At 35.4% G+C, this 23957-nt stretch overlaps 1 long non-coding RNA gene across 2 annotated transcripts in view; it reads left to right on the top strand.

The window, feature by feature from the left end:
• Window positions 1-10069: 10069 nt before the first annotated feature.
• Window positions 10070-23957, top strand: part of LOC110478548 (uncharacterized) — an 82811-nt gene continuing 68923 nt past the window's right edge. Inside the window, exon 1 of one of the 2 annotated variants that reach the window (XR_013339942.1) lies at window positions 10070-10205. This is a non-coding gene — a long non-coding RNA (uncharacterized LOC110478548). The remainder of the gene's footprint in view (window positions 10206-23957) is intronic. The other variant, XR_002466773.2, reaches the window with a different exon arrangement.

Genomic DNA, 23957 nt, shown 5'->3' with positions numbered 1-23957 from the left:
CTTTCCATACTATTGGTCTTCAGCTAAATAATAACATTTGTCATTATTTAAAAACTGAATTTATTAAATAGTTTGCTAAAAATTATTCAGTCTTATTTCAACTATGGTCATTACCTACAGACTTTGAAAACACCTGTTATCTGCCTTTTTCTGAAGGTCCTCACTTAGTATAAATTTACAGTAAGTATACATAAGCCAATGTACTTGTTCATCTGTAATTATCTCATGTTTGTTTGGGTGGCATCAGCTTAGGTGTGAAACATATTCAGTATCATGCTGTTGGAGATATCTTATTGCTTGAATACATTCTTCATGGGAAAAAAATTAAAATTTAAAAGGAAAATTAAATCTTTTTTGTTATGAAAATATTATGAGACTCTAAAATGGCTTTTCACAGAAACCTAGAGAGGTTCTTCTCCTGACCTAACCATCCATTTCTACCAGCAACAAATCAGTAATTGTGTTTTGAAAAGTATTGTTGTGACAGCTTTGTGTTTCGTTTGAGCTGTTGAACTGTCGCTTATATGAGGTATAACTTGTTCAAGATTCAAGAGTGTACACATGCAATAAAACATCCAACCAGAGATGCAAGAATTATTTAAAAAGCTCAAGTATGTGAGTTAAGAATATCTGTAGATTACGTGCTTGGAATATCCTACACTTGTGCCTTAAGTGAATGCTGTCTTTTGAACCAAGATATCACCTTATTGCTATTAAGAGATTATGCATGATAAATTAAAGAGCAAGAAGAACGCTGGATCTTGACAGGAGATGGAGTACAGTGGCTTTATTTGGTTTCAGCTGTACAGATCTCAACATCTAACAAAGCTATCTACAGCAGAGTCAGTCTGGCAAAGGAACCTGCTGTGTCAACACTGTTGAAACTTTGGCAGATACCAAAAATGTAATCAGAACTAAAAAGATAGAGTTTTTCATTTCCCCTGTCCTGTTGTACACAGGTGTCAGATTTTTGTAGTTGCATGTTCTTCTTCCAAGACAGATGGCCTTCAGTTTCTAAGATTAAAACCAACATTTTTTAAAGGTTCTGCTAAGAAAAAAGCACTTCTTGCCATAAATTACACTTGTTTAGGGCAGATTTTATTTAGCACAAGCAGGATTGACTTTTAAATAAAATCCTACAGGTTTCCCACTTGATTTTGATTTAATGAACATCTTCAAATGAGGACCTCAGGGTAGGCTGGCTCTAGCTATTTGTCTTTATACTGGGTAGTTTATATATTTTAAGAAAGTGACAAATGGCAGCTTTAAAAAAACTCATTATGGTAATTGATTATTATAGGAAAACCTTGGAAACCTTATGAAAGAGAGACATATTCTCTAAATGTCTTAGGTGTAATCCAGATCTGTAATTAGATGAATCCATAAGCATTTATCACATTCAGAGATGTTTGGTCACAAAGTTTAGAATAAAACTCTGTAGTCACTTTATAGTTCTGTGCTAAAATCACATACTTTAGCAGTTTTCCCTTACCACAGAGAGATTAATTTGCCCATCTGAACAGAGGCCCAAACACTCTCATGACTCCTCTAAAGTGAGTCCCACAAGACTTTTCCTGTGCACAAACTGGGCAAGGTGGCTGGACTCTTAGACTGATATATTTATGAGTTTTCTTATCAAGTCATGTTTTCATTGTAGAATTTGTTCAAGAATTTGAGTTATCTATTATCCCTCCACTTTTTCTCTGTGACCTCTCCATCTATCTGAAAATTGAGTGTCCCAGCAGGAAACTCATTGATCTCATGTTCCTTCCTTGCCTCATCTCCCTTATTTTATCTATAGCTCGTTCTGAACAAGTTTTGAGAGATTCCAATCTGGAACCATATGTAAGATGGCTTTTAACTTACATTTAATTCAAGGCCTTTTTGATTAAATAACTGATTTATTTAGGAAGGCAATTCCTCCCCCCCCCCCCCCCACCATTGCATTAAATTACAGCAAATGTGGCTAGAAATTGAATTTTAATTTGCTTTCATTAATTAAATAAAGATAAATATCTTAAACATAAAACTTGGGACCAAATTTTGTCTATCTAATGTTACATCACCAATGCCTCTAGAAGACAGCGATATTTCTTGTCTGTCTTTTACAGGCACAATAAGCACACAAGAGTCTTACTAACTGTTTTCAGAAATACTGAATAGAAAAAATTCTCTCTGATTTCCAGTCCTTAATCATACACAAACCTGCCAAGTAGTCACTGTTCCTGTGTACAGAAACATAAATATTCTGCAGCTGATTCTTTAAGAATCTTTTGCTCCTGATTTTGGTCTGTAATATGTGACTCCGTTTTTCATATATATATATAAGGGGGTATATCTTTAATGTTTCTTCTAAGAAAGGAAGGAATGGATAGAGTGTTCAGGATAAACCATAATAGAGTATAAAAGACAGAAAACATTTGCAAAGTCATACATATTACTATGGTACATATATTTCAACAGTTTTCAGTCATGAGAAGGTCTTTTGCAGCATGGCTTATCACGCATAACCTACCATGTATGTAATAGTAGAAGCAGTAGTAGTAGTAGCAGATATACAAGGTATTATTTCTTTTAACCAGACTTCATCATAGTAAACCTCAAAATTTTTAGTGTTTTCTCTTATGGCAGCGCATCCTGAAATAAAAACACTGTATGAGAATGTCATCTTTCTTTTCAAAAAAGTGTTCCTCTAGGTGTGAAAAAATTGACTGTCTGCTTAGTTATATATAAGGCTCAGAAGTGAGAATGTAAGTGAAAGAACTATAAAAAAATCTTGAGACTTCAATTGTTTTTAACAAAAATAGCTATTTTCAGAAAACATTCATGACATTTTTATGTCCAGAGTTGACAATGCCATTCATTTTTCTTTAAATACATTCTATTCCTTCATATATTGTCCTGCATATAAATTAAAATATGTCTATAACAGGAACAAGCCACAAAATCTGAGAAACAAAGTTTTTGAAAGCAAAGATTTTTGGCTTTTTTAAGCAGACATGTAATAAAACCAAGCCCATAACAATTACATTTATTCTTTCCCCAAAGCAAGATACATCTTTTAACCATGCAAGTTTTTCTTATTTCAAGTTTGCCTCAGTCTGTAAACCCCTCTTTAGCATGAAATAAAAATCATTGTTGCTTTGGCAAGCGTACAGTTTCTTTGTCAAAAGCTGCTTAATTCAGATAGTCTGCTCACAAAGATATGTTACTTGGCAGCTTGATGTATATAGTAGAAGTGAAAGAAAAATCATGTTCTTTTAGTTTCCACAAAGCAAAGGTTTTTCAAGTCAACTGCTGTTTCAAATGGACAAATGTCAGGTAAACAGTGCAAAGTCCAAAGGTCTAACTCTCTGAGTTCTTTTATCTGTATAGTCAGTGGGAAAAGAGCACACTGGCATGTGGCAGTATCAGACCATAAGATTTCAAAGTCTGATGCAGGTGTACTTTGAGGTACAACTGTGTCCTGTTCTGAGGCCCTCAGTTCAGGAAGGACATTGAGATATCCAAAGAAGGGCAACGAGGATGGTGAAGGACCTGAAGCACATGTCCTATGAGGAGCTGCTGAGGGAGTTTTGAATTGTTTAGCCTGGAGAAAAGGAGGCTCAGGTGAGAGCTTATCACTCTTTACAATTGCCTGAAAAAAGACTGTGGCCAGCTGGGGGTCAGCCTCTTCTTCCAGGCAACTAGTGATAGATAACAGGACACAGTCTTAAGCTGCACCAGGGAAGGTTTAGCTGGACATTAAGATGTTCTTCACAGAGAGGGTGATTGGTCATTGGAATGGGCTGCCCAGGGAGGTGGTGGAGTCACCATTTCTGGAGGTGTTTAAAGAATGTAGATGGATGGATGGATGGATGGATGGATGGATGGATGTGGCACTTAGTTCCATGGTCTAGTTGACATGATGGTGTTCTGTCAAAAATTGGACTTGATGATATCAGAGGCCTATGCTACTTAAAATTCAAAATTCTGCTATTTTTATCCAAGTGAAATTGAAGTCATTACATCTTTCATTGCCTTAAGATATAAACTATTGCTGTTTACAAGAACTTCAGATAGCATGTCACCCTCTGTAGGCACAGCATTGTAATTCCTGGAAAGCTTGCCAGACTTGTCTATTTTGGTAAGAGTCAAACCTCAATACAGAATCCGTTTGTCACTTCTCACAGGAAAATTTCTATAGCAAAGATAGAGCATACTCCAGCATGTCCTTAGATTTGGACCAGTTGGAAGCATAGAGTGGTAAATGGCATTCATTGGTATAAGTGAAAAGAAAGCCCCACAGTCCTCACTTTTGGAATGGGATTGGTTTAAAATGTCATCAGAACTTTAAAAGAGAGATATATAGAATGTAGCTAGTCTTCTTTTGCTTCTTTAAGGGAAAGTATTTCATGTCCCCAAGCAGTTGGTCTGACTAGTCTAGAAACATGATGGCTGGTATATTTAAACTGAAAGAGGGTAGAGTAAGATTTGATGTTAAGAAGAAATTATTTTACTGTGAGGGTCGTAGACACTGGAACAAGTTTCCCAGAGTAGTTGTGGTTGTTCCATTCCTGGAAATGTTCAAGGCTAAGCTGATCTGGAAACTGTCCCTGCCTATGGCAGGGATGTTGGAACTGGGTGGTCTTTACTGGCCCTCCCAACCTATACCATTTTATCATACTATGATAGAGAAAGATGACCTACAAGTCTGATCAGCCACATGTTGTCATCTCCTCTGGGTCCACAGATTTCTGTGGCAGTGTTATATTTACAATGCACTTCAGGGTAAATTAAAGAGAGTAATTCCAATTCACTCTACAAGCTGAACAGGGTCCAATGATTGCAAAAGGGCTGCTATGCCAATGCATCTCCTAATCACTAAGCTCTGTGTTAGAATGAAGAGGCCTTTTGCCTATGTATACTGCCTGAAAAGCTAGCAAGTATTGATTTCTATTTTAGTGCAATTTATTTTACATATATTTGTCTGTATTAAAAAGCAATATTTTATACTTAAAGGACAGAATATTTTCTCATTAACCCTGCAGAGGTCAGCGGGATATACAGAAATTGGACATTAATTTTATGTCACTTGCATACAGCACTTTCATCCAGCATTTCCAGGATGCAAAACACTGTCATATGGAAATGCATTCACCAAAAGGATTTTCACAGTATAAAATTTATTAGGAAAACATATGCTTCATGATATATATGTCCCCATGTTTTAATGCATATTTTATAAGGATTTTTTTTTCTTTTTTCTCTGTTATTTTTGTTTTAAAAATTTGATTCGTTGTCATTAAACAAAATCAAAGAGGTAAAGAAAAGCATGTGGCAGCTCTTTTTGTTGCTATCACCTTGTTTTATTATTTGTATTCTCAGAAGCTGTCTATTGTACTTTTAGTGATCAAGGACTAGAATCACTTTAAAATCCAGGTGTTGACCACATGTTTATCATACTTTCCATAAACAACAAAGAGGTTTTCTTCCCATATCTTCTTTCTTTGTGAAAATCCAACTGAGCTTTGCAAATATGTTAATCCAGGTCTGCAAACTCTTCAAGCTCTTGATTTGATTCATGCATGCTAGCAAGGGTCAAATGGAGGGGAAATAGTAAAGCAACATTTCCTCTGAGGTGATTGTATTGCTCATGCCTTTGTATATCGCTACCAGCACAGAATGGTGGCAGGTTTTCACTGCTGAGGATTAAAACTAATTTAATGTTTCTAAACTAAACATGCCTAGGATGCAAGGTTCAGACCCAAATCGCAGATTTATCAAATTAGGTGTTCAGATACAGTGATTGGAATTTGCTTCAAATGTAAAAAAGCATTCAGATCTAGCTTTTTCAATTGTTCTCATATTTTTAAGCACCGATTTTTGAAAACACTGTGAGGTTGAAAAAGACCCATACTTTAAAAAAAGGCCTCTATTTTATACCTCTTCTTATCTCACTGCTGCTTGCCAAGGCAAAGAATTAGAGATTAAAAGAATGGATTTTAGATACCCAACAAGGATTTTCTGGTCCTGGGAATCTCTGTTTCTGTAAATATTATTTTATAGATGTTCTTTATTTATTTTACAATGCTTGAATAAATATATATAATGTGCATATAAAAATAAATTGCTGAAACCAAACTGTAATAAATATGGATTTTTCAAATATGGAATAAATGAAAAAGCATCATATATCTTGAACTTGAGAATCCTGCATAGTTGGTTTTAATAGTAAAAGTTCCCAAACAAGTATTCAACAGTGAAAAGGAAGAAAAAACTAATGAAAGAACTAAAGAAAGAAAGAGAGAAAGCAAGAAAGAAATGAAAAACACATATGAAATTACTGTAAAACAGGGGGATTCAGTTTTGAAAGAGTAAAGCCATAACAAGAAAATTATGTGGTTGTTTTTGTTTCTTTGATATGTTGGCAAGCTAACACCCTTACAAAAAAGCAGCATGTAGCATTCTTTTTTTCTTTCTTTCTTGACTAAACTTTTTGGGTTTTGTGTGACATAGTAAAACTCAACTGTCCAAAGAGCACATACTTCCCTGATGGTTGGGGTGAATTTCTCTATATTATATTTAGTGCTTCATCATGTGTGAATGTGAGAGAAATTTATACAACTTTATCTAATTAGCACAGCAGACCTTTCAAACACTGTTAAAATTTAATTAGGATTCTTGTTAATTTGGAGTAATCTTAGTTTATTTTTCTCTTACAATTAATTTATAAAAATATTTTCCTTAGCTCTTGGTGTTTATTTCTGCAAAGTTCAGTAGGATTAAGGTTTCAAAAGTAATGCCTTAAGTTACTTAGATGTATGGTTTTGGGTTTTTTAAATAAGATCACTTTATGCTGACAGTTCAGATTAGGTATTTTAAAAAGTAATCATTTGTTTGGCAGCATGCCAATTTTAAGGTTTTGTTATAGATTAGTTTTTCTCTGTCTCAATAAAGAAAAAATAAGTATATTTAAAATTTATACTGCAATTCACTATCATTCTTTTAAAACGAATACATTATACAATAATAATGTGTCTCAGCAATAATCATCTATATCATCTTGAAGGATTGTTCTGATCTTAACATAAACAAGCTGACATTTTTCTGAGAACTGTAAAAATAGAGGGAGTAGTGGTCATAACATCTTGATGAGTTTAGATGGTTCTTTGTTGTTTTTGGGTAGGGTCATTTCACAGGGCATATTTTCACTTTCTGTAAACTTATCTTTTGCTGATTAAAGATTGTCAGTATAAAAGGTAGCTTCAGAAATTACTTTTTTGGTATCAGCAACACAGAATAATTGAAGGGATTATTGTTGCCATTCCTCATGATATGGACTTAAACTCTTGGTTAATTGTGAACACAATAGTCTTTGGACTAAAATGTAGAATTAACATGTTTTTTGTCTATGGTGTCATGTCATCTCTTCCAAAAAAAGTAATATTTTCTACAAATAAGCAACAGGCACATGGCCTGTTGGATCAGGTTACGTCAGTTTATGTTGTGTTACATGATATGACATGCCCTGCAGTGACCTGAGGCAATGTCAGCTTGTGTTACCTCGGTAAGGAAATACTGTTCTTTATTAAGCAAGTGAAGAGTAGGCTAATCATCTCTAGCCATGAGGAATTTCTGTGCTCTCTGTAGGTAAAAGCACTTAATGACAAGCAGTATGTTCTTTTGATTTTCTTTCAGCTACTTCTAGTCAGTCTAAACCCCGTATGAATCGTGTCTTACGATTATGTACTAATTGGCATGTACTTTCAAAATCTAAATTAATATGTACCAGAGTACACACTAAGAGAAATTCCTGTAGTGCTACAAAGACTTGTAGTACTTGGATAGTGGATAGACAATAGCACCTATTTGGTTACGGAAATGAGAGATTTTGCAAAAGGGATATTAAGCAATCTTCTTAGATGGAAATTCTTAGTGTTGGGAGTCTAACTATTTATACTTTTATGCATAGATTGGTCATTATTACTCTTCTACGGTTCTTATAAGGTTCTTGCTTAAATAGTACATTATGAAAATGAGCTCTTGCAACTGCAGAGTATGATAAAACTGAGTCTATAGTGTGACCCTACCCATGACTTTATCAGGATAGGTACTCTCAATAAGTAAGTCTTGAGTTATTGCATTATGGGATATTATCAAAGGAACCCATTGTACTTGGTCATTCAGTGTAATGATCTTTTATATTATTTCCTATTGATACATTCAGCATGTCAATTCACTTTTAAAAGATTTGCACAAAGAAAGTGAACACTATTACACAGGTACAGCTATCTACTGATTTTGCAGTAAATTACTGGTGCGTGGTACAGAATGTAACCTCTTGGTTATATTATGCAGTAAAAGGAATGGGTTAGAGAGGTTTTTATGCAAATTAGTAATGCTCTGTGTTGGAAGCCTAATTGTACTTTTTATTGTTGGACAAGTCAATATGCTTTAATGCACATTTTATAAGCTTCTTGCTAAAATTGTATATGAAAGGGATTAGTTCCCATAGATGAAAAGCATAATCTGAACAATGAGGCCACGTAAGCAGAATGGTTGAAGTACTGATAAAGGATTTGTTAGCTTCAACATAGAATAAGTCTTATTAGTGTTATTAGTCATCACTATTTGACCCACTACAGTTCATTGTACAAGTCACACGTACTCAATGACGGAACGAATATCAGCTACTGTATTCCAGCCAGATGCAATAAATAGGAGAGTGTGAACTACCTTGCCATAAATCAGAAACAACACAAATTACTTTTTCTTTAGTTATTCTTGAATGGAGAAAGCAAAACCAAAATAATTTCAAAAATGAGCTATTTTATACAAACTACTAGGTAGCACATCTTGAAGGAGGCTGGAGGAGAAGTTCAAGGTTCAGGTTTTACTTGCTGTCTCAGTTGATCTAAATCTTCCTACAGGCTCAGCAGTGATCGTTATCACAAATAATAAAATTCAGATGTTTAAGAGCTAGAGTTCAGTTCATCACAGGAAAATCTGAAGAAAATTATCTTCAAAATGAAGGTTTCGCATTAGAAAAAATTTCCGTTGTGTATTTTCTTGGAAATCCCTTTTTTGCTTTTTTAACCTATAACCCTTACACAGCAGCATTTATTTTTTTTTTTTTTTTCATTTTCTATGGCCATAACAGCAGTGGAGACAAGTACAAGAGTCAACTTTTAAGTAAGGGCTTTTTTTTTCTCATATTCTTTAGCTTCAGATAATTCACTGAAGTATATTAGAATCACTGAATGATGACAGCATACAAAATAGAAACCAATGTAAAGCACAGCTGTAAACATGATGAGGCAGCCGTGGTCTTCAGTTATGTAATTTTTCTTCCTCTTATGCTGGATCATGGAATACTAATGGAAAGGTGAACAGATTCTTAAACTTTATCTGGTCAATTAAAACAATGCCTAAGAAAATAAATTTTTATATTAATATTTCTAGTTAATCCAGACTACAGATTGTATACATGCTTCTTTCTCTGCAATACATTTATTAATTTCTACTCTTCCCTGTGTAACCTAAGAAAAAGTTTCTTGATATTCTGTCAATATCAAGTATACTGTTTGGAAGGGCTTTTCCTTTAAATTATGCTAACCAATCTCTCCCAGCACTTCAGTGTGTTCACTGTATCTGTCAGGAATATATTTCTCACATAACAGTAAGTGTAGATGCTCATTTTAGATCAAAAGAACACCTGTCCTACTTCTAAGGATGCAGTTACTCAGCATTTACAGGTTCATAAGTAATATATCTGCACATTTGGTCTCTGTCTCTTGGAAAGAGCCCTATCTATGAGCCACTAGTACAAATGAATGTTTGCCATCAAATTGTTTATTCGTATCCTTGTTTAAAGAGGTGTCTAGATAGACAAGCATCCTTCTATCTTGTGCCCTCTTTCTTATTTTCTTATGCTAGCCTTTCCTTTTTTTTTTTTTTTTTAATATATATATGTTTATTAACTTATACTTTCTGGCTTATTTTAAATCTTATTCCAGATTTCCAAAGAAAACCTAATTTTCACAGAATCATGGAGTCAACTGATTGGGAAGGACCATCAAGTCCAGCTCCTGGCCCTGCACAGGACAACCTCAAGAGTCACACCATGTGCCTGGGAGTATTGTCCAAACACTTCTTGAGCCCTGTCAGGCTGGTGCTGTGACCACTGCCCTGGGAGCCTGTTCCAGTGCCCAACCACCCTCTGGGTGAGAAACCTTTTTAAAAATACCACCTAATCCTCCTCTGACACAACTTCAGCCCTTTCCCTCAGGTCCTTTCACTGGGCACCAAAGAGAAGAGATTGGTGTCTGCCCCTCTATTTGTGCTTTTTTATTTTCTCCTGCTAGTCTTTCTTCTCTTTTTAAAATTTATTACTTTATTTATTGTCTGTACTTTTTGTGTTTGTTTAGCTCCTGTTATATATTTCCAAAGAAAACCTACTTTTCTCTGAGTCTTAACAGACTCACACTCATATAGTCTTAGTTCTGCTTACAATGAAAGGCACATGGTGGTTATTTTGATAATGAAATTTAGAGTTCAAGCATTTCAGAGCAGCAATTGTACTATGTTGTGCAATATGAAATTTTTGCAAAGCAGAGGATAAGATAATATCAAATTCATGGAGAAATTGAAGACATTCTCCACTTTTTAAAAAAAATATATATAGAAGTCAGAAAAGCAGATATTTATGGGAATGAGATAGAGGAAGACAAAGGTGAAGATCAGTGGAGCTTGCTTAAGCCTTGTGCCTCTTCCTCATAGTGCAAGCAATCATTCATTTTATCTTACTTCAGCAGTTTAAAAGGCAGGCATCCAGGTTAAACAAATAATCTAGGTATCCCTAGAGGCAATAGGAAGAGTTAGGCTCTTCCATAGTGAATTTACTAATTATTGAAGCTGGAATAATTGTTTCAATATTTTATAGCATGCTAAATGTTATGGGTCTAGAAATAGTGCCCAAAGGTGCCTCAGCACTGTTTAACTAGGCTCAGTTTTTAGTGTTAACCATTATGTTTACTTATCTGTAGCTTATATATATATATCATACAAGTAATAATCATTTTATTTACTACTTCTGTGCCTAAGGTGATTGACAAAGCCTTTTGCTCTTTTTTTTTTCAAACAAATACTGTTTTCTATGGTTTTGTTTTGCTTTCCCCAGTTTTTAGTTGAAAGTTGCATTTTCAAAAAAGAGCTTTTATCTGAAACTAGTTTATTTTTCTGATAACAGAAAGAAAAGCCTTATAGAACCAACTGTCTATGTTGGTGTTGAGATTATTAATTTTTTGAATGTGCAGAACTTTAGCCAGATTTGTGAGGAAGAAGTCTCCCATTACAGAGCACACTATTTACCACATGACAGAGAAACAGCTAGGAAGCTAGCAGGTTCCTCCACTCCTATGATGTCTGTATCTATCATAGTCTCTAGAGATGGTGATATGAGGTCTTCCTTTGGTTCTCCTCCCTTACACAGTTTTAAAAAACCTGCTTTGATGGCTTTGCCTTTAGTGAAAGGTCAGTGATTGTGCCCTTGTTTGACATAATTGATGGTGTAGTTAATTAGAATTATACTGTACTTAGAATAGCCTGTGCTTCTAAGATCTGTAGTGAAAGAGCTACCTCCTGCAGAGTTTCTGAGATCTGAAGAATGGCAGCTTCCTCAAGTACTGTTTACAAGCTTCTTTAGCATGATTGTAGCATCTACAATCTATAGCAGAAAGACTCCCTCCTGTGGATCTAATAAAATCCACAGAAGAAGTGCTGTAGATTTCCTGAATCCTCATTTGCCTGAAAGAATTTAATGTGGTTGCAGAAATCTTTAGGTGTGATGCCATTAAATTCCATCATGTTCTAGGTCTACAAACATGGGTCCATGTTTTCATTGTGTTCCTTCACTTTTAAGATGGTATAACTTTTATGGCATAGTGATAACACCAAAAACCTCAAGATTTGGTAATCTGATTAATGCACATACCAATTGATATCTTTAAATACCCCTGTGCAGTCTAAGCAGAAGAAACAGGATGTTTCCTGAAACTGTATTTTTCAGTAACCACTGCTGAAAGAACCCTAGTATTAACTCTAAAAGGATCTGGCTAGAGCCCTTTACATTATAAAAGGCATTGATATTATTACAGAAACATCAAATTCATATATAGAATGTATCAGTTCACCCCTTTCACCCCCACCTCCATTTTGCTACATTTGTTTGCAAACCCAAATTTTAGTGTATAAAAAAAATTAACAAATGCCTAACCTATTCCCAAGCCCCCTGAACCAAAATGGTTTTGGAATTCAGAGATTTGGATTCAGAAAATATGTCTAAGCTAAAATTAGAGGAGGTAACTTATCAATTGTTTTTTCTAATATATAATGGAAGATAAAAAATAATCCAAAGAACCATTTTATATCATAGCATTTTTTGTTTATGTCTTCTGTGAAAAGAATATAGATTTTAGATTATGCTAGTATTTACTGTGGCTGATAGGACAATAACTGATAACAGACTTTAAAATAAAATTACAGTATCTTCTGGTATGTATAAAATTCATTACTATCTATTGTAGCTTCAATACCATTTTAACTTCAGAATCACAGATATCTTCATGCATAAAATTCATTAATTTAGGAATGAAAAAAATACAGCAGAAAGGAGAGTCTACTTTCAGATCTTTCCTTTTGAGCAGGCTGCTTATTTAACCCAGTACAAGAAGCTAGTGTGGGTTTCATTGTCTTGATTTAAAAAAAAAAAAAAAACAAGAGTTAATCAAAGAATAATGGATAGGATGTCTTCATCTGACAACATCTGTTGATCTGAAACAGGAGAATAGCCAGTATGACAGTGAAGGTGTTCTCTACTTTTTTTCCCAAGCTGAAAAAATGGGGCATAGAGCTGTACAACCCATAGCAATGTGCATGTCTTTATAAGATGTTGTTCACCAGAGACCTGTCAACAGACTGAGCCATATTGGTTCTGGCAGTCTTTCTATTGGGACAATATTTGCCTTGAAGTACTATCTTTTCTCTTTTTCAATGTCAGCCTGAAGGCTCTTAGACAGCATATGTTCATTTCATGTCTTAGAGATATTGCTTCTGGTATTGCAAATGCATTACCACATTGAGCTTTTTTTTTTGTAAAACAGATGGTACATATTAAGGTCTCTGTTTCTTAGACAATTTCTGCAACAATTGCACTGCATTCTTCACATTGACAAAAACATCAGCAACATGCAGTGAGGCACTAGATTATGTCAGAATGGTAAATGAAAGCCCATAACAGGAAGAGTTACAAAGGTGAATCAGTCCCCTCAGAGAAATGGGGAAGGGTGTTACATTTGGTAGGCATTCACTTAAAAATTAGTGCCTTGATCCTGTAAAGTGATGTGTTTGGGTGTAATTTAGCTTGCAAGGAGTGTTGCTGATAGTGTAGGCCCCACATTTGGAATAGATTTTTTTCTTGTAAGCCTGGGTTCTAAGACATGGTGAAGAACGCAAAGATTTGAGAATGAGGCAAGCACAAGGGACAAGCCATAAAGCAGTCACTGAAGGGTTGTAAGAACAACAGTGAAGCAGAGGTTCATGGGCTGTGACACAGAACTGGGCCAAATTAGAAGACCATCTAAGAGAGTCTGTCAAAAATCTGTGTGCACAGTGAACAGGCAATGAACAAGGAGAAAAATAGTCACAGTTTCCTGGAGAGAGTGTTGATGGTGCTCTGTGGTAACATGAAGGTGCCTTTAGGCAATACTAGGGAGATTGGTCCAACTACAATTGCCATAAAATAGAAAGGGAGTGGTAAATTGGCATCAATAGCTTACTTTTGTGGTACTGTGTCTTTGCTGCAGCAGCATCAGCCTTTTTGAAAGGGCTCTATCTTAGTGACGTTAATGTAAACTGGATTTCTTTGTCGCCATTACAAGCATCAGATCAAATACAGAAGAGTGCAAAGTGGGACCAGAAGTGAGTTAGTTGGCACAACTGGATGTCAAGACACACTCAGAAAATTCTGAGTTTGCCCTATTGTCATAGTTTCTACTGCTAGAAGGACTGCTGAAAACACAGGACTGCTTTGCCATATTCCTACCCCATAAAGAATACAAATATTGGTCCTTCCCATAAACAGATCATGTTAATTTGAATTCTACATGACTTTCTTCTGAGTGCAAGATTTGAAGAACATGAGATCAAACAAAAGAGATGGAAAACAACATTTGAGCAATAGATTCCAGAGGCACACCAGTGTAGTGGGTGTGTAGTGCGAGGGCTGCGTATACATGTACATACCTTGAGAAAATAACCAAAATTTCAGAATTGGTCCCCCCCATTCAATTTGAAAATGCAGCTTATTTTAATAACTCATGACAAAGTCATGCCATAGTGTGTCAAGAGAGCAGAACCTTACAAACCAGTGTTGTTTTGCACATTACTTTTTACAGGAGCAACAGGTCATCTTGAATTATGGCAGATGGTGAGGAATGGTGAGGACCATTTTCCTAGCTGTAGAGGTGTTCTGAGGCTGCATTTGCTGACTATGCTGACTATAAATATTTCAGAAGGTCAGGATTTAGGCAAGAAAGCTTTACATTTACTTCTATAAAGTGGTAACATTAATTGTGGCTTGTAAAAAATTGTACATGAATTTAGGTTGGTATATCCAGTGTTACTTTGAACTGTCCAATAAGCGTATCTCAGGAATTTACTGTTTTCTCTACCTCAGCAGCCCCTACTCTCTTTCTTGTTCCTTTTTCCTATGCTCATCCAGTCATGGGATCATTCTGTCTGTGTTGCACTTAAATGGGGCTCCAGGTTTCAAACTTGGTGCTTTCTTATTGTGAAATTTTTACCATTACATATAAATCATTACAGTCGTCGGTTTTAATCAGAACACTCCAAATGAAAAGTGTGGCTAAGTCCTAAAAAGAAGATGGACAAACTCAAATGACTGTACATTGTATTAAACAAATAAATAAATAAAAGAGTTCAAGGCATAGTTAAAAAGCCCCTATATTTCTAAGAGGCTAGAATCATATGATTATATAATATGAGCATATAATATATAATAATATATAATTATTATATAATAAACACAATCACCATTATCATAATTATTATTAATAATTATATTATTGTTATTATTATTAAATATATAATGATATAATATGACCATGGTCTGCTCTTGCAGAAATATTAACTTGTGCTCTTGGTTTTGCTGAGAATAGCTGAGTCCACTGAAGGAGGGAGTAAGATAGATGATATTTTGCCTCTTCTTTCCCTTGGGGCATCCTTTCTACCTAAATAGGCAAGGTCAAAATTTTGACCTTTGTCATATATTATCAGACTGAATGACTTACTCAATTCAGTGTTAAAGGCATTTGGAAACTATTAATTATTCTGGTGGCCCAGATTGAAATAGCTTAAAATTGTCTGACTTTAAAAGGTATCCTACACCACCAAGTATTCTGGAGACTTTTAGGTTTTTTTTCCTTGAAAACTAATTAAAAGTCCTATTCACAGACTTAAAACACATCTTCAAATTCTTCTGAGTGTGATCTGAATAAAGATCATAAATATAGATTCCTGAATCTAGACAGAGCCTGAAACAGAAGCTCTGATGGTTCCCAGTAATTACATGGAAATCTAAGTATCATCTTTAAGCTCCAGAGAGAACTTCTAAAAGACAGCATGTCTTCTTGCAAAGTGGCATGGAGTGGCATGAGCTCCAACAAACTGCTGAACAAATGAAAATATTTTAATTGCTAAAAAATATTATTATTCACACCAAAATATAATCTGATGGGCACAGAGAACAAAATCCAGATACACATTTGCCTTAGTGGGTAGTAGGTTTTGACATTTAATACAGGGTTTGCAAGGATTTTTAGTTTATTAGGACAGATGAATTTCCCTGAACTTATTGTGTTCCATTAATGATGGCACCTTGTTTTCCTACTTTGTATGCCCATTAGGGAAATGCATAATTCATTCTAGAGATGTGCATGAAGTGAGGTTTTTGTGTTTGTGATCAGCTTTTACAAACAAGACAGAAATGACCACTTTATGTAAACAGCTACTGAAGCAGAATGTATATTTAGTTATTCCCACTTAATTCCAGACTTGTTTATTCACTCTGTTATTCAACAGTCCTACAGATCACAAGAAAAACTATACAGCAGATTTAATATTCAGCAAGAAGGGCAGTATACATATTTTTGAGCTGAAAAATAAGAATTATTTTTTATGATGATTCTCTGACTTTTAAAATACATGGAGATTAATAAGAGAAAAAACATCTCTGATGTGGTGGAAATCTCACAAACAGCAATTTAAGGTCAATTTTCCATGGTTAAATTAATAGGCAAGCCATTCTGGCAAATTTCCAGTTTTCACAAATTAAAGATATTTTACTGATAAATCCTTTGTCTTTTAGCAATTCATTGTATTCGCTGTGTTAATATTTTCTGATAATATTGTACAAAATTTATTTTTCTTTCATTGTGCTTCAGCTAAACATGGGCATGAAGTGAATTCTTGTGAAAAGAAAACAAAGGATATATTTTTTGAAACCAAAAGAAATTCCTCATATTTCACTTGGCCCTATGAGCAGAAGGTGTGAAGGTAGGGGCTGAAATGCTAGAGACATCAAATACTTTAAAAACCAGCACTTGAGTGTTTAAAAAATAGACTGTCAGCTGAAATGCTTCAATGTGAGAGAGAGAAAGAAGGAGAGGCTCAAAGGTGTTTAAAAGGGCTGCTGGAGAGGCTTGTATCAGGAGCAGTAATAGTGAGAAATTCATCCCTGCTGATGATGGGGAGGGCAGTTTCAGAGACTATTGAGGCGCTGAATGTGCTGGCACTGGAGCTGCAAGTGGTGACACTGGTGGCTGTGGGAGGGGTGCAGGTGACAGCTTTGTTAGCAGCCTTGTGTCTGATGAAGAGAATCTTTCAGACTGTACCCTTCACCTTCATGTTAAAAATAGCATTTGGTAAGCTATTTATGGGGATTTGAGGGATTTTTGTTCTCCTTTGACATACAGGTGGCTGATGACATTAGATTTGGAACTTTTTTTCTGAGCTGGATCATTGCAAAACAAATGAGATGGTCTGAATTTCAATGATGCCTTAGTCTTTGAAACTTTCACAGGCTATAACCTCTTTCCTTCATTTGTGATTGAACTTTGTGAGAAGATAAGCAAGAATGCCTACATTAGATACACCTATAGTAAAGAAAGAGAAGCAAAATAAGAGTTTTGAAGCAGATATTGGACATTACAGACTGCTTCAGTGTAAACTGAAAATTGTCAGCACTCAGATACGCTTGAAGTGTACTTCAAGAAATCTTTCCCTTCCCTTCCCTTCCCTTCCCTTCCCTTCCCTTCCCTTCCCTTCCCTTCCCTTCCCTTCCCTTCCCTTCCCTTCCCTTCCCTCTACAGCAAAGCAAGTGAAAAAATTCTGGTTTATAGATTTTTAGGATTTGGGCATATTTTTATGTTGGATTATTATTATTAGTAGTAGTAGTAATTATTATAGTGCAATATAATAACATATTAATAAACAATATAATAACACATATTAAACATCTAAACTTGACAGAACTTTTGCTGTAGTGACAGAAATTTGTTCCAATTTATGATACACAACAATTCACTTCAGTACTTTTGCTCCACTTTTCTGGTGTTGTAATTGCTGGGAATGTTGAGGAAGTTTTTTTGACACTAACAGTTGGGGCCTTTTTTTCCTATACACAAAATTTCTTTGAAAAATTAGTCAAAGTATCATCTTCTTAGGACATTTTCCAGAACATTATAAAAGCTAAATCCCAGATCTATTGTTTTAGGGATCAGTATTTTCAATGTATTTGTAATGGTGTCAAAGCAAAATACCATGACATTTGTTAACAAAATTTAACTGGGCAATTTTTCTATAGCTTTAAATGTGTTTTTCAAAAAAATAAGCAAAGCAAAACTAGGTAGCAAACCTAGTTCCTTACACAGGCTTTCCTCACATTGTTGCCTTTCATATAAATAAATAAAATTATTAATATACTATGTTTTTTAAAACACAGATATGAGGACTTCCCCCTGTGGTTCTCTTTCAGACAGGTTCTGTATTTGTCTAGCAATGCTCCAACATACACGTGTGTGACAATGGAGTTTTGAGGGCTGCAGTGAATGGCACCATTTCAGAGGCTTGTTGGCAAACAAAAGTCTGGAGATATTTATAGTTTATAGCATTCCAGCCTTTGAATAAATAGTTGACTAGTCTTTTCAACTCCTGGCTAAACAGCACATGTTAAGATCACTTCCAATGAGGCACAGGTGAGCAGACACACATCTTGGTATACACATCTTGGTCTCATTTCAGTTCTCTACAGAGTCCAAAGAGCTGTTTCTAATTCTTGTCTGAATTTATAGCATTTCTGCTTGGACTTCAGATTGGCTCAGGACTCAAAGCCAACTGAACTCAGAATTGGTAAGGCATCTTATTTTCACTAAAAACTTTTATTTTTTATTTTTTAATTGCTACCACAGTCACTAAGAATTTAAACTTCTGGAATTTTCTGAGCTATTTTTAACAGAGTTTCTCTAGCCTGCTCCCAAAAAACATATGGATACACAGTATATTTAGACTATTCACTGTTTTTATTCTGCATATATTCTTTTTTCTCTTCTTTTTTTTTTTTTCATTAATCAATGCTGTATTTTATAGAATACAGGTTGTGATTTCTTTGTTTTTCAACCAAAACGAAGGGTAATGTTTGAGAACATTGTGTTCACTGACATGTAAGAAACTCAGCTGTGTGCAGAGCATGTTTACCAAAATTGACAAGATTACCCACAGTTTCTGAAGTGCATGAGTTTTCTAAGCTGCCTTTACAAGACCAAACCAGAGAAAAGAGAAGTGACATTTCTCATTATGGCTACTTTTGGTAGGATGGATATTTGAGGGAGATTTTATATCTATTTTTTGATATCACGGTGTAGGTGCCTAAAAAAAGATAAGAAAATAAAAAAAGTTGCTTTCTGCAACCATTATCATTTTTATTTGGAAATAGATTCAGGTCTCCTGAGCAGGTAGTGCTCATGCCTTCTGGTTACCAAAATCTCACTCACAGCTGTCCCATCTTTGCTCACCTCATTTCTTGTGGTGGATGGAATGAAAATTTTAGAAAGTGAAAAAGAAAATAAACAAATAAACAAAAAAAGACAAGGTAGAAAAAATATTGTAGTTCAGAAAAAATAAAGACAGGGAAAAGATAGTTCATGTTTTTGCTGTTTTTAAATTTAATGCCTTCTGGGGATCATAAGGTTGATCATAGGTAAGAGAAAATACAGAGGACACCATCACTGTACCAGAAAGTTCACTAACAAAAAGGAAAGATAAGATTAAATTATGTTTCTTTGAGAGTATTTTCTGCTTTATTATAATTGTAGCATTTGGGTCTGCACTTTTTTCTTTCTTTGCTGATTGACTTTTTAATCACATTCATGATGAATTTAGAGGAAATAACCAGCAACACCCAAGGCATAATTAACAGTGAATAAAAGCATATCCCACTTTTTCCAAGCTTCCTGTACTACTTCAAATTCTTCCTAATAATTTTGCCTGCCCAGGTCTGCTGCACCCTTGTTTAATTGTTGCTGTTCGGCCTGTCCTTCAGACTGCAGAATCCAATATTTTGCAGTGTCCTTTATCACTCAGAAAACCTCATTATAGTGAATACCAATTTCATACATCCAGTTCAAAACGTTTCTAAGCAAACTACCTAAAAATCCTCATGTAAACATTGTGTAAGTTATTCATTAATAGATCCCTGAAGTCCATATCTTCCCATTGCATGTAAAAAAAAAAAAAAGGCACAGCGTGTGTGTCTGGAAGGTGGGGGGAGCACAGATGGGGAGTTTCATCTCAGAAGGTCTGGAGATTGGAAGCTATTTCCAAGCTGTGGCACAGGCTCTTTGGCAGAAAGGCCGGCAGCGTTCTGTGATGGCTGGGGGTGCTGCCAACAGCTCTCACAGGAGAGGTCTTAGAAACAACAGGACTCCTGTCTGCAGATCTTTGCCCATATATATCTGAAGTATCAGCTAAGCAAAATTTATCACAGCTGGTTTACAGAGTGTTTCCAGATTCTCCTCACAGTCATAGAGTTTCTGATATATTTCAAAAAGTGCAACTCCTTGGGAGAAGTATAATACCCCGGATCAAGTCTCTCAGCAGCTTCTGAGCATGTATATTTTGACCCACTTGTATTCAGAAACCCAAGTCCCTGCCGACCCTCTGCACAGACTTCAGGCCTGCCTTTATCTGCTCTTTCTTCAGTGTCAATTCAGTTGTGAACAGGCCTGCAGAAAACTGGAAAGTTACTGAACACAAAGGAAAAGAGGCCAATTACAAGTGACCTGGGGGGAGCAAAGTACGTGTCTGTCTGAAGGGTTATGGTGGAATGGCTGGCATGAGTCAAGGGTAATTTTGAACTAAAACTCTGTCAAAAGGGAAAATTGCGCACCGTGGATATTAACCAAAGAGACACACCTAACTTATTAGAGTGTGTACATATTTATTTTTATTTTATTCAGTTGTAGGAGAGATGAAGCTGAGATTGTAAAGTGTTCGAGGTATAGATCTGGTTCAGAAATCTATCAGAAAGGACCAACGACTCAGAGGTACCTGTGAAAGAAAGCCTTCGAGTTTTAAATCATATACAGTCAATACACTGAAAATTGAAAGAAAAAAAGGCAAAAAAGAAGAAACAATAGCTTTAAAAAAAAAAATGCACCACCTGCCAAGGCATATTTCAAAGCATTATTAAGTGAAAATCAAAGTGTATATAAGCCATACGTGGCCAGTTGTGATTACTGATTTTTCAGTCAGTAATTTAGAACATTAAAACTTTGAATATTTTCAAAACTTCGTGAATATGTGATCTCATAGTCCTATTTAAGACTCTATATATTGTATATTATTGCCACATCATTTTGTGGATCTTTCTGATTTGATAAAGGAGAAAAAAAAAAAAGGCTATTCAGCCTTTGAAAGCTGGTAGATTATTGGATCAGTAACTATACTACAGTGACACATAATAATTGTGATGTTACTTCCTCACAAGACTTTTCCATATTTGCAAAGCCATCTCAGGGGGCCAGGCATTTGGTGCCAGGTTTCCTAACCACATTCTTTCCTACCACCCCAGTGAGGGAGGAATTTTGTACGTTTTGGTCCCTTTGCTCAACACTTTCTTCATGTCAGATATCTCAGTGGGTGCTCTGCACTCCTAATTCCAAAGTAGCCATGAACATTTTGAAGGTCTCAGTGAATATATGTTAATGGAATAAAAGATAGTTTTTCCGTAGTTCCTGAGGGTCCTATTGGCAAGATATGGGTCTAATTTCAAAATATTTCTGTTTTCACACTGGATGGCAGAAAGTCAAAATGAGCAAGCAAAAATCTGCCTCTGGAGATTTGTTGTGGATTTGGCCAGACCTCAGCCTGGCCTCTGTAGCATTCCTTCCAGTGCAGTATTCCCAACACAGGTCAAGCAATAGTTTGCCTGTCCCCAAACTGTGTTCTGCTGGCAGCCAGTCATTGCTGAATTGACCATAAGACAACTGCACGTCCAGACTTCTTTGGAACCATCAGGGAAAGAAAGAGAGGAAGAGAGAGAAAGGAGACAAAAACAGAAAGAGGGAAATAGTCTTCAGTGTGATTTTTTTTCTTTTTTGAAGTCTTTATCCTTTTTATGTAATTTGATATAATTTGAAATGACTAACAAAGACGGATAATTGTAGGGGTAAAACCTACCCTTAAAGAAAAGAACTTTGATAGGTGAAGGGTAGAATCCTATATCCAGCTGTGTTGTCGAAATTGATATTAGTTTAATAAGGTGTAAACTGTGCTAGAAAAATGTAATTGTCCTGCATTACAAGGGTACTCCTTTAACTGCACAGTTTATTCAAACGTGTAATCTAAATAATTGAGTACCTATGCATACAATAGAACATTGCTTCATATGCAAACACTATTAAATAGACAGTTATATCCAAACAGATGGGTAACAAAGATGCCTGAATATAATTGGTTTGCTTTTGATTATTTCACAGATACAAATTTGCTTAAAAAATAAGTCTAGACAAGGTAGGGTTTGTTGTCAGACAAAACTCAGTGTGGGAAAGGGAAGCTGAGGGATTTATGAGGCACTTAGGGGGACTGTTTTTTAATCTACTTCTCACCTTGCTGTTTAATAAGGTTAATATGAGAAAAGAAGCAGAGAAGCAGACTTATATCTGACCCACTATTTATTTATTGCTTTGAAGGGGATACAAAAATGTTATCAGTCTTATAATAAAGTTTTGCCATATAAGTGTGCATGTGGATACAAACATCTACATGACTGCAGACTGCATTGTAAATATTTAACAAAAGAGATTAAAATTGGAAAATAGTAATAGGGCAACCATAGTTTGAAAACCTCTTGGTACCTTGAAAAGCACTTGAAAGTTTCAGACTCTGGTATTAGGGGCAATTGTGGAATTTCTCTGGAAACTTCACTCTAGAAAAGCCCTATTGAAGTCAGCAGAGCTGTGTGTGAGCACATGAGAAAGTCTGTGCTACAAGTAGAATTCAAATGGTATCAGAATCTGCAGGTAGATATGGACCTCTTGACATCCATCTCTGAAGTCTGTGACTGTAAAATTTCATGGACCGCACTAAATTCTGGTCAGGCCTACTTTACTGTTTCTTAGACAAAGTCTTAGGAGAAGACTCCGACCAGTCAAATAAACAACATTGAGAGACCATAGTGAAATTTCTACCCTACAATTTTTTACTGTTTCAGAGTTACGCTGTGTATGATTATATCTGTGAAATTACATACATACATATGTGTATCCATATGTATAATATATAGATGTATATATTATGAAAATATATCATGCGTAAACTCAACACAGTTCCCTAATATTCAAGGAAAAATAAAGAGATTTTGCTTAAGATTAATCTGAGACACTTTATTGGTGTCAGAAGAGGTTGACTATTAATCCCCAAATGATTGGCCACTGTCTCTAGAAGTCATCTTGAGACAGAATTTAGACTGCCTTCACTGGTGCCTAATTTACCTATTACTAATGTAATGTTTTAGTTCAAGTGAGAATGAGCAATTCAGACTACTTCGCATGTAGGGCTATTATACTCTTGTTCCCTAAAGTGAAAGAAGGGAAGTAATGCCAATGCCTAATTTAGGCACCTATGCTATGTGATTTGAATACAGCCTTTAATCACTTACCAATAATTTGCATGTACTGCCATTGTGGTCAAACGTCCAGATGATATTCTATTAATAATTCCTTTTGTATCTCATATTAGTTATAATAAAAATAAGTCAAAAATAGCCTTAGGAAATCTTTTACAATTTGTCATTCCTTCCCTCCCCCACCCCCCGCCCCCCCTCCTTTATCTGCTTTCTTTTTAATTCAGAAAAACTCTAGGTCTGGGGTTAAAAAAAAAAAAAACAAACTCTTTTAGCAAATGGAAATAAAGCATTTCCACAGAATGCTGCCAACTTTGTAATAAGATTTAGTAGCTTTCCTGAGAGTACTTGCAGTTCTAATAGTAATTTTCTTTAAGTGTTCCGCTTTAGAAAATGTCTTCTTTGTTACTGAAGTTTCCATATGTACATATGGACTTTTTTCTTGAAAATATTCCTGGGATTTTATTACCATTAATCATTTCTGAGGGTGTATATAATTTATCGCACAAACCATCAGAATTCCCACAGGGTAAATTACTCTAGAGGTCTCTGTGCCCTCATACTGTATCAAATTGACCTGCTTCTTGTTTGCCATTTTTGTGTACTACATTGCTTATTTAACAAGAAACAGAATGATTGTGATTCTGAGAAGGTCCTTTGATAGTAGTTTTGACACTCTGCCTGAATAATGACCCTCATTATGGAGCCCATGACAGGC

Source organism: Lonchura striata, chromosome 5 (genome assembly GCF_046129695.1).
Source record: "Lonchura striata isolate bLonStr1 chromosome 5, bLonStr1.mat, whole genome shotgun sequence".
Lineage (NCBI taxonomy): Eukaryota > Metazoa > Chordata > Aves > Passeriformes > Estrildidae > Lonchura > Lonchura striata.
The sequence above is the reverse complement of the archived record's forward strand: the minus strand, read 5'-3'. Positions and strand labels throughout refer to the sequence as shown.